Raw genomic sequence first — 9,271 nt, 5'->3', positions numbered from 1 at the left:
ATGCGATGCCCCGAGTTTGTATACAGTCATGACCAGACATCGGAAAGGATTTTTAACATCTGATCTTTCTTCTGCGACCAGAAAGCCTGACGATGCCAAAGCATTTTTGCAGCTCAGACATGCTGCTGTATTCATTAAAACTATCATAAACACCATTTAGTTTGGACTTCGAAAAGCATTAAAATGATCAAAAAAGCCACCAACAAATACACTTTTGTGTAACCAAAGTTTATTCAACAGAGGAACGTGATGAATGAGCAAGTGTAGAAGCATCAATGGGGCACCTAGGAGAGAACAGAAACAAGTTATTAAATCATGTGTTTTGCGGAAAACAAGACCGTTTAATCTAATCTTCAACATATGCTTTGTGACAGTTAAATTAAAACGTCCCCACTTTTTTGGTTTAGGACTGAGCAAGCCAAACAAACACTAAAGTATCTATTTGTACACAAATGTAGTAATGAAATGAAAGAAATGAAAGCCTTGGCAAACCAGTGTATAAAGCTTTCCAGCGGTTATCAGTTGTGCCCAAACGTCTCCAGACCCTATTTATTGTCACAGATTAATCGGCACCCCAAAAGGATACTAATATCCAACTTTCAAGCAGCAAAGATCAATCACTTTGTAGTAGCCCAAGGAACCTGATGTATGTCAGTACTATTTTCATAGTGTTGCAGCCAAGAAGGCGTAAAGAACGGACAGCAAGAGCACACTATTGAGATTGTTTAAGTCACTTATGTTGAGAATGTAGCACTAAGGTCTGTCAGTTGAAAAGCTTTGAAGAGACTAGTAAAGTGTCTAAATACAACTTTTCTGCAGTGTGCAGCGCATAGCCTAATCAACAGGAATAGCCATTTTATGTCCAGTTAAAATAAAAATAAAAAGTGCATTTGCTCAGTGCCCTCATTCATGTTTTAAGTCAGGTGGCAAATAGCAAAGTGATCACAAACCCGACCAATGCTTTTTAATTAAATACATGAGCACTCGAGTTTAATTTACCACGTCAAATACAGAAAGCTAAGGGCCAATTTAGTATGAGTGGTTCATCACTCCGTCCTTTTCTGGCTAATTCCAGCATTTTATTTATTTCATAGCCCATACACTGTGTAGGGGACCTGAGATTGAAGTCCAAGCCAATATGGTTAACAGAATTATTGGCCAACACTCACCATAGACACTCAAAGTTCCAAGTTGGACCTTACAAGCCATACTAATTTCTTCCTCCGGTAATTTTTAATCGACCTACTTCCTCCATCTTTTATACAGAAATGCTAGCACAAGCATTCAATAGTCTCGATGCACCAAGTCTAGCTCTGAAACTCTTCTGCCAAAATGGCATGCTTCTTGAATATGCATGTTTCTTTTGATAGGTAAAATAATTTAAGCAGTGCAAATAACTAAAAATGGAGACTTAGTGGACTAGTGTTTACAGTTAAAATGTACAGGTTTGCTAGGTTTCCCTATGTGCCGGCTGCGCTAGGGCCCAAAATCTACAGGTAGGTACATTGCTAAAAAAAAAGTCTGTGCCTAGTGGTATTTATGCCGCCCGGGGGGGGGGGGGGGGGGGGGGGGGGGGGGGAAATCAGGGGGAGGGGGCTTGAGATTGCCCCGATATGCCCCCAAGGGTGGGCAGAAGGACTGTCGCTATTTTTTTGGGTGGCGGGGCATTGGCATGCCCATTCTGGGCAGCCCCCATGCATAAAAAAAAAAGCCAGCCTATTGGGCTTTCTGCCCCCCAGATCACGGGCCACTGCCCCAATCCGCCTTTTTGGGGGGGGGGGGGGGGGGGGGGGGGGGGGGGAGATATGATGTGGGCTTTGGCATGACCATTGTGGGCTGACCTCACCCCTGAATTAAAAGGAAAAATAATCTTGAAGCCTAGTGGGATTTCTGCCCCCTCCCTCCCCCCCCCCGGGGGCAGGTAAGGGGCTATTGCCCCAATATGCCTCTGGAGGGGGGAATTGTTTTTGGGGTGGGGGTATTATCATGCCCATTCTGGGCAGCACCGACTACATAAAAAAAAAAATACCCTGGTCTCTAGTGGGCTTTCTGCCCCCTCGCCCCCCCACCCAGCGGGGAGCAGATTTGGGGGGGGGGGGGGGGGGGGGGTAGAAAGACATTTCTGGGTGGGGGCATTGCCATGCCCTTTTTGGGCAGCCCCCACCCCGTCAAAAGAAAAATCCCTGGTGTCTAGTGGGCTTTCTGCACCCCCCAGGGGAGGCAGCAAGACTGACTTTTCTCTGCGGGAGGGTGGGGGCATTGGCATGCCCTTTTTGGGCAGCCCCCACCGCAACATAAAAAAAATCCATGGTTTCCAGTGGGTCTTCTGCCCTCCCCTGGTTGGGGAAGAAAGACTGATATTTATGTGGAGAGGGGGCATTGCCAAGCCCTTTATGGGCAGCCCTCACCCCAACGTAAAAAATCCAAGCATTGGCATAAGCTGCAGAATTAAATACTTATAAAGTCCCAAAGGCGAGACCTATTGGCAATGCCAATGCTTGTTTTATATGCTGGTGAAACCGTATTGAACACTGGGGTTAAGCTGCATTAATTGGTATATATTGGAAATAGATTGAGCCCACTCAAACAATACATCCAGTAACATCTCAGAGTGATTAAGAATGGTAACTTCAAGCTATCTGCTGGCAACACATTTTCAAGAAAAACCTCCAAAAGGATGCACATTTTGGTTTCATTTAGTTGAACATATTGAACCCATGAAAGTGGAAGCAATAAGATTATGCCTAAGGCAAGGTGAAGTATCGTGGATGTGCAAAATGAGAATTGTAGAATTTGGTATAATACATATTGTAAATCACATTACTTTCAATTAATTTGTATATGCTAACATTTGTTGAATACATCAAAGAACATGTTTTGAATGACTCAAATGTTGCCATCTTATAGTTGGAGAATTAGTCATTCATAAGTGCTGCAGTGTTTGAATATATCAGGATCACAACAGGAGAAGGTGTGTTTGAACAAAGCAGGGCGTTAGGACTGCCTAAAATGCAACTTGAACAAGGTAGAGAGAGTTCTCTCGTTTGTCCTCAATGGTTTGGCATTTTGGATAGGATTAGGAAATATGGACTTTAATAAATGATAAATAAGATCAAGGTATCAAATAGGTACAGAAAAGATCAAACAGCAGAATGTTGTTCACCGTTTGTAAACCATTTGAAATTAGTCAAACTGGGTTTCGCCAGATGATAGTACCGAAAGAAGGGTAAAGGAGGAGAGGGCAAGAGATTAAGAGAAGAGAGAGGGCGGGGCAGAGAGACAGTGTCTCGGACTATACTGCAGTTGTTTTTAAGTGCTGTAAATAATGGGTGTTACAATTAATAGTACTCAAAACTGCTTCAGGAGCAGAATGCAGTGGAAGTATAGGGCACAATCGTAATTTATAGCAAGAGTATTGTGAGGTAGCGGAAGGGGCTGGGGGGAGGGAGGGCTGAAAGAGGGAGGAAGCAAAGCTGAAAGAGGGAGGAAGCAAAGCGGGAGGGAGGAAGCAAAGCGGGAGGAAAGAGGGAGGGAGGGAGGAAAGGAGGAAGGAAAGAGGGAGGGAGGGAGGAAAGAGGGAGGGAGGAAGGAAAGAGAGAGGGAGGAAAGGGACAAGAGCAAAACCACAGGTGAGAGGGACAAGGCTGAGCATGCCAGCAAATGGAGACTGTAGAGTAAATCGATGCGCTATGAAAAGGAAGCGTGGAGAAGACGAGACAGGTGAGAGGACATGAGCTAATGGGGGCACGTAGATTAGAGGAGTTGGAAATTATGGGCGCCAACGACCTGCAGAAGCAGGTACAACTAAGAAGGAAGCGAGGTAATTTGAATGGTCAAGACAGAAGGGAAGATAAAAAGGAGAACGAGTAAGACAGAAAGTCCGAAAAGACGTAACAAAGAAGATAGAGAGAGAAGGAGAGAGGGGAGAGCAAAGATTTGGCATTTAAAGGCATTGATTATTCTTAAAATAAATGGAAGTGCAAACAGTTCACAAGTGGTTTAGCCACTGCATCCCAGTAGTATCTGTAGTTCTACACAAGATCTATTTGAAATGGGGTTATGCTAACTGTATCCGACCAATAATTGTCTGAACCTGGCTCCCATGGTGGTCCGCATACTAGCAGAGTGGGAGTAAAGCTTTCCACTGAACCCGGAGACAGAAATCAGACCTGGTGGACACTCGTGGTACAGCTGCAGCTGAGCTGGCCAGTTCACTCAGAAGTAAAACAAAAACAGAGTCGCATGAGGACATTCGGTAGAAAACACACGGGGCATTGACAGCTTGCAGAAGCTCTGCAGTGACTTGGCGGTTTACTCCTGGCTGCAACCCGAACCTTCTAAACCCAATGCCAAACTAAGCGTGTGCAAACTGCAGGTGCGTAGAGACATGCCAGGGGACCAATTTACTAATAATTAAATGCTATTCATATATACAGCAGCTAAAACCTATTTAACGAAAGTCGAGGAACACCGGAAATTAAGGTTTGTACGATATTCTCTAAACCCAGATTTCAATGCACTGTTGGATTTTGACTTTATGTTTACATAGTAGCATGTGACAGTATTAAAAAGCAGAGGCACACGTAAAAGAGATGGAAAATGTCAACGGCTTATTGTTGTACTACTCATCTTTAAATATGCACTAGTGATATTTATTTAGTTAGAGAAATAGGATGTGCCGGTTTTAAAAATCAGGGAAATGATCTGCCGAGAAGTTAGGCGCAAAAAAAAAAAAAAAGGGGGGGGTGGGGGTGGGGGGAGAAAAAAAAGCACTGGCCGCGCGGCTGAGAAAGTGACGCGGCCGCGAAAGTGATCGCAGGCTGTAAAGGTGCCCGCAAGATGGCGCCTGTGCTCGTAAGCGCGCCAGCAACTGCAAGCTCTAGGTCACAAGCAAAAGCGCGTAGTAGCGTTTTCTGAAGCTCACTTACTAAAAGTCTTGCCAGACCAGCGCATGCGCTGGCTCAGGCGAGACCTAAATACCTGGTGCCCCCATCTGTCCCCCCGGGGGGAGGGGGGCCAAAGACTGGAATTTTGTAGTCGGAGGGGTGGGGGTATTGGCATGCCCATATTGGGCATCCCCCATCCCGAATTATAATTTTCAAAGAAATTCCTGGTATCGGGGGGTGGGGGGCACTAGCATACCCATATTGGGCAGCCCCCACCCCTAAATAAAATGAAAAGAAAAATCCCTGGCATCTAGTGGGCTGTCTGCCCTGGGGGGCAGGGGTCAGAAAGACTAAAGTTGCCCAAAATATGGGGGAGGGAGGGAGAGCAAAGGGCCTTACACGAGGGGCCACTCCCACCTCCCTGGTGCCTAGTGGGGCGGATCCCTGTTTGTTACCATTGGAAAGGGGAGATTCTTCCCTTTCCAACGATGCCTCTCCTGACTTTCTACGTGTTCAGGGGGCTGAGATAGCCCCCTAAGCCCGTAGAAAGTGAAACTGAAATGAGCCTCTTGGTTCATTTCAGTTTCATTGCAATGACGTCAGCGCGCCATCAGCATTGCAATGAAAATGTAAATTGGCCTCAGGAGGTTGGGGAAGCTCTTCTCCAACCTCCCGAGGCCAATAATAATAAAAAAAATAAAAAAAGTAAAAAGGGAAATCCTCTGCTGTCTGCAGCAGGGGAATTTCGAGCCCCGGTCCTCATGACAGAATGGTTCCGTCATGAGCACCGAAAGGGTTAAAAGGAACTGCATTTTTATTTACATTCCTGCCACCTCCCCAGTTTGCTTTCCCAGTACACACAAACACATGAAGCGGCAGTAGCCACTCTGTAGTTATTGTCAGGATTTCCAGGGAGTAATTCCTCTGATTTGACAGTCAATAGCTTTGTCTCCCTTTGGCAAATCTCCACAAAACTTTGCAGACCTATGGCTTTTTTTTCATTGGCAGATTATGCACAGTTTCTTGTTGATTTCCATGAAATTTGTCAGATTGTATACTACGATGCGTAGATTATCCATTTTGGTAGTACAGGTTAGTATTTTCAGTTATGTTTAGTTATGGCGCATGTTCAGGTCGAAAAAGGCAGCAAGACTGCCGAAACGCGTCCCTCTGATGTTTATGTGTCTGATGTAATTAAGGCAATAAAGTGGAGAATCCCCACGACGATGAGTGCCTGCTCCTTAATCATAATAGGTTGGGAGATAATTTTCTTACATTTCTAGCGCTAGCGCTATGCATTGTGCACCACCAGCGATTTGGCAGCACGCCAGTATACCGCAACTGCTTATTCTGGATATATATATATATATACACACACACATACATCAAAAATTATTACAGAATACTGTGGTACTACCTAGGAAGTATTGCGGTACTTTATATAGTGTAGTATAGTGTATTGTTAATTTTTGGGATTTTATCTTTTTTGGGCCGCCGACCGCCATTAGGTGGTAAGTCCAACACCATTAGGATGTCAGATGGTGCCCCGGAAGTTACTGTAAATGGTCGCCACCTTAAGATTACTTTGTTAAATCCTGTCTGGCCCGTTAGAAACTTTCCTTGCTTTGAAGTGTTGGTCTCGCCAGTTTGCTCTTACCCCACTAATGGGGATGCGGGTGAGTTGCATGTGAATCCAGAAAACTCCTTGGTCTGCAAAACTACTCCTACTGGTAACCATTTCGTTTTGTAGCATGAATCTTTCTGGATTCACACGCTGTGCATATGAATACGTAGCGGTGTTGGGACCCTTGGGTTGAAATGTGAATGCAATGGCAAACAGGTGCTACAGCACTCTGTCCCACTTATACTTTCTTGCTTATCCGGGTGTCCATGTAGTAGAGTTTCATGAAGGGGAGTGGGGATGACTAGGCCACGGGCGCCAATGGATAGGTTTGCTAGGAGTGCTAGGATTGTACCCATCTTCCTGGTAGTGTGTGCCCTGGGAAATAGTGGGACTGAGCAGCTGCAATCTGCTGTACCTATCCTTTCAGAAACAACCCATCATGCATATTTAACCAATTTTTTGTATTTAATCGCTCCAAGATAGTTGGTCACCACCCTAAATAGGAAACTATTACAGCAGGAGCACGACGCACATGCATTAGTGTCTTTTCTCCCCTTTATTTTGTGCTGTTGCTCCACAGTATCTGCAAAACCATTCTTTTTCACAGATGTGCTATACAGCATTGGCAAAAAGCACAATTGGTCTGCATTAGCAGCCCCAAATGGTGTAACCATCTGGCTTTGCCAATGCTTGTTTTCTCAATGTAGTGGGTCTCCTGCTCTGCATATATTTTGAACTCTTACGCATGCATTGTAGACTACCTTTATATTTAATTTTGGGAGTCAGTCAGCTACTTTTAGCGAGAGCGCCATGGATATTCATGCAGGCTTTCACACGGGTTGCTGCAGTTTCGAGATGGAAATCATACGATCCAACAAAACTGCCCAAGAGGAGGCTGTAGTGCTTAAATGCCTTGGTTTAAGAGGTTACTAACAAGCCTACTCTGCCACTGTTTTAACAAGCACGAATTAATATAAATGATTGGGAGGATAGTCTTGCAACAGACAAATCCATGAAAACGTGTAACAGATGCCTCCTAATCTTCTTTGTTGTGTTGTAGACCGTCAAAGGAAGGGGGCCCACAAGTTACAACGCAGTCCAATTAAAATATTCAAGACCTCATAGGTTGCATTTAGTTTGCTCCTTAAGTGCTGGCCTTTGTTCCTTGGGCTGGATTTTATTCATAGCCTCTTTGCATAAAGGTTGAACCATTAGTACTATTTACAGTTTGTGCCCATCCTTTTCTTGAATGTTAACTGACTCCATGAGGGAAAGTTGAAGAAATGCCCTCCAAAAGAAAAAAGGTTCATGTTTTCTAGCCTTTGAGCTCTCAGCAGCACAGTGGAAGCAGCTAAATGAGTCGAACGGTTGACATTAGTGCCGGTTTTCTACTGTGGCATGGGATGGAGTGAGGGGGACAAGGGGACCATAGCTCATTCAACAGTAAATATGTAGCACAGTTCCTCATGTGATCCAGAAATTTTCACTTCTTGCATTAAAGCTGGAAGTTATGAATAGTTAGTGTTGCTGTGGGTCCAGAAGCACTCCAAAGAGTGGGAGGCATGGGCATCGTACCAATTCTAATGCTTTACTTTAGCAGCACGCCTACAAGTCCCTTGATTCGGATTATTTCTAGCTGGCCATTATCTGCTGCAATTACACATTCCACCTTTACCAAACACAGACACCTTAAGTGAAGTAGGGATGAAGAAACACAAAAAATTAACCTTGTCCAATTGCAGGTTCTATGCTCCTAAAGATCTGGTGAATTGGAGGCAACAGAGCAAAATCACCCATCTCAAAAGCAAATGTGTCAAAGAGGCCCACAGACCTATCGTACTCCTCTCATTCAGCGACCCCGTCTCTCATGGAGCAGAACAGTGTGGAAATAACTGATGTTCAGATGAACCAATTTTTGTCACTGGTGAGGCTCTAACTACCAAATGTAAGTAAGGGAATGTAAGTAAAAGTAAGCCGTCCCCACCTCCTAGTCCAGAGTTCTTCAGGTCGATATTTAAGAAAGGATAAAATGGTTGGAAACAATTTGCAGGAACTTCATGCGGAACTCAAAGAAGCCCTAGAAAGAGAAGCAGACTAACCAAGAATTGACAGATCCAATAATCCACATCTTTGAGATTTATTTTCTCTGCCAACGACTTTTGTTCATGTTGCAAAGCAGATGTACAGCATGAACAAATTAATATTTAAAAAGTGTAAACAGAGGTGGATCAAAATGAAGAGTGAAAGCGCTTCAATTTAGAAATCAGAAAGGCAGGGGGAAAAAGTTACCAAGTAAAAAATTTTTTATCTATAACTGCAGGGGCTGAATACGAGCGGATGGGAAGCAACAGGAGTCGTGGAGGGTGGGAGAAGAGGCACAAAAAAACAGTTACAAATGTTAGATAAAACAGAAGTGGGAGAGAAGCATAATGGCGAGAAAACTTAACACTGTGCGAGGGATGGAAGCGCATGGACGACATATATGATATAGATATATATGCTGGGGCGAACAGGGAGAGAGAATCACACGATCAGGTAACTGGAAAAACATGTACTCGTGGAGTGCATAAGCAAAAATACACAAAAAAATTAATGAACTGTGGAAGGACGGAAGTAAAGCGCCTATGCTCCAGGGGTGATACACAAATTAGAACGTCAAGACAAGTAACTAAGTAAGTAAATGAAGAACCATGAAGCCACCAACTGAAAGGCAATAAGTTGGCTTTAAGTTCACCAAGTTCTTGGTAAACAAACAAGGTAT

The 9,271-nt window shown here is 44.2% G+C and overlaps 1 protein-coding gene across 1 annotated transcript in view; it reads right to left on the bottom strand.

Annotated features, from left to right (window-relative positions):
* Nucleotides 1-212: 212 nt before the first annotated feature.
* RPL7 (ribosomal protein L7) overlaps nucleotides 213-9,271 on the bottom strand; it is a 28,354-nt gene continuing 19,295 nt past the window's right edge. The window contains exon 7 of the mRNA XM_085605428.1: nucleotides 213-284. The gene's annotated coding sequence lies outside the window, so the exon portion shown is untranslated. The remainder of the gene's footprint in view (nucleotides 285-9,271) is intronic.

This window comes from Triturus cristatus, chromosome 5_1, assembly GCF_964204655.1.
Source record: "Triturus cristatus chromosome 5_1, aTriCri1.1, whole genome shotgun sequence".
In the NCBI taxonomy this organism is placed as follows: Eukaryota; Metazoa; Chordata; class Amphibia; order Caudata; family Salamandridae; genus Triturus; species Triturus cristatus.
Note: the sequence above shows the minus strand (reverse complement) of the source record. Positions and strands in the feature narration are given on the sequence as shown.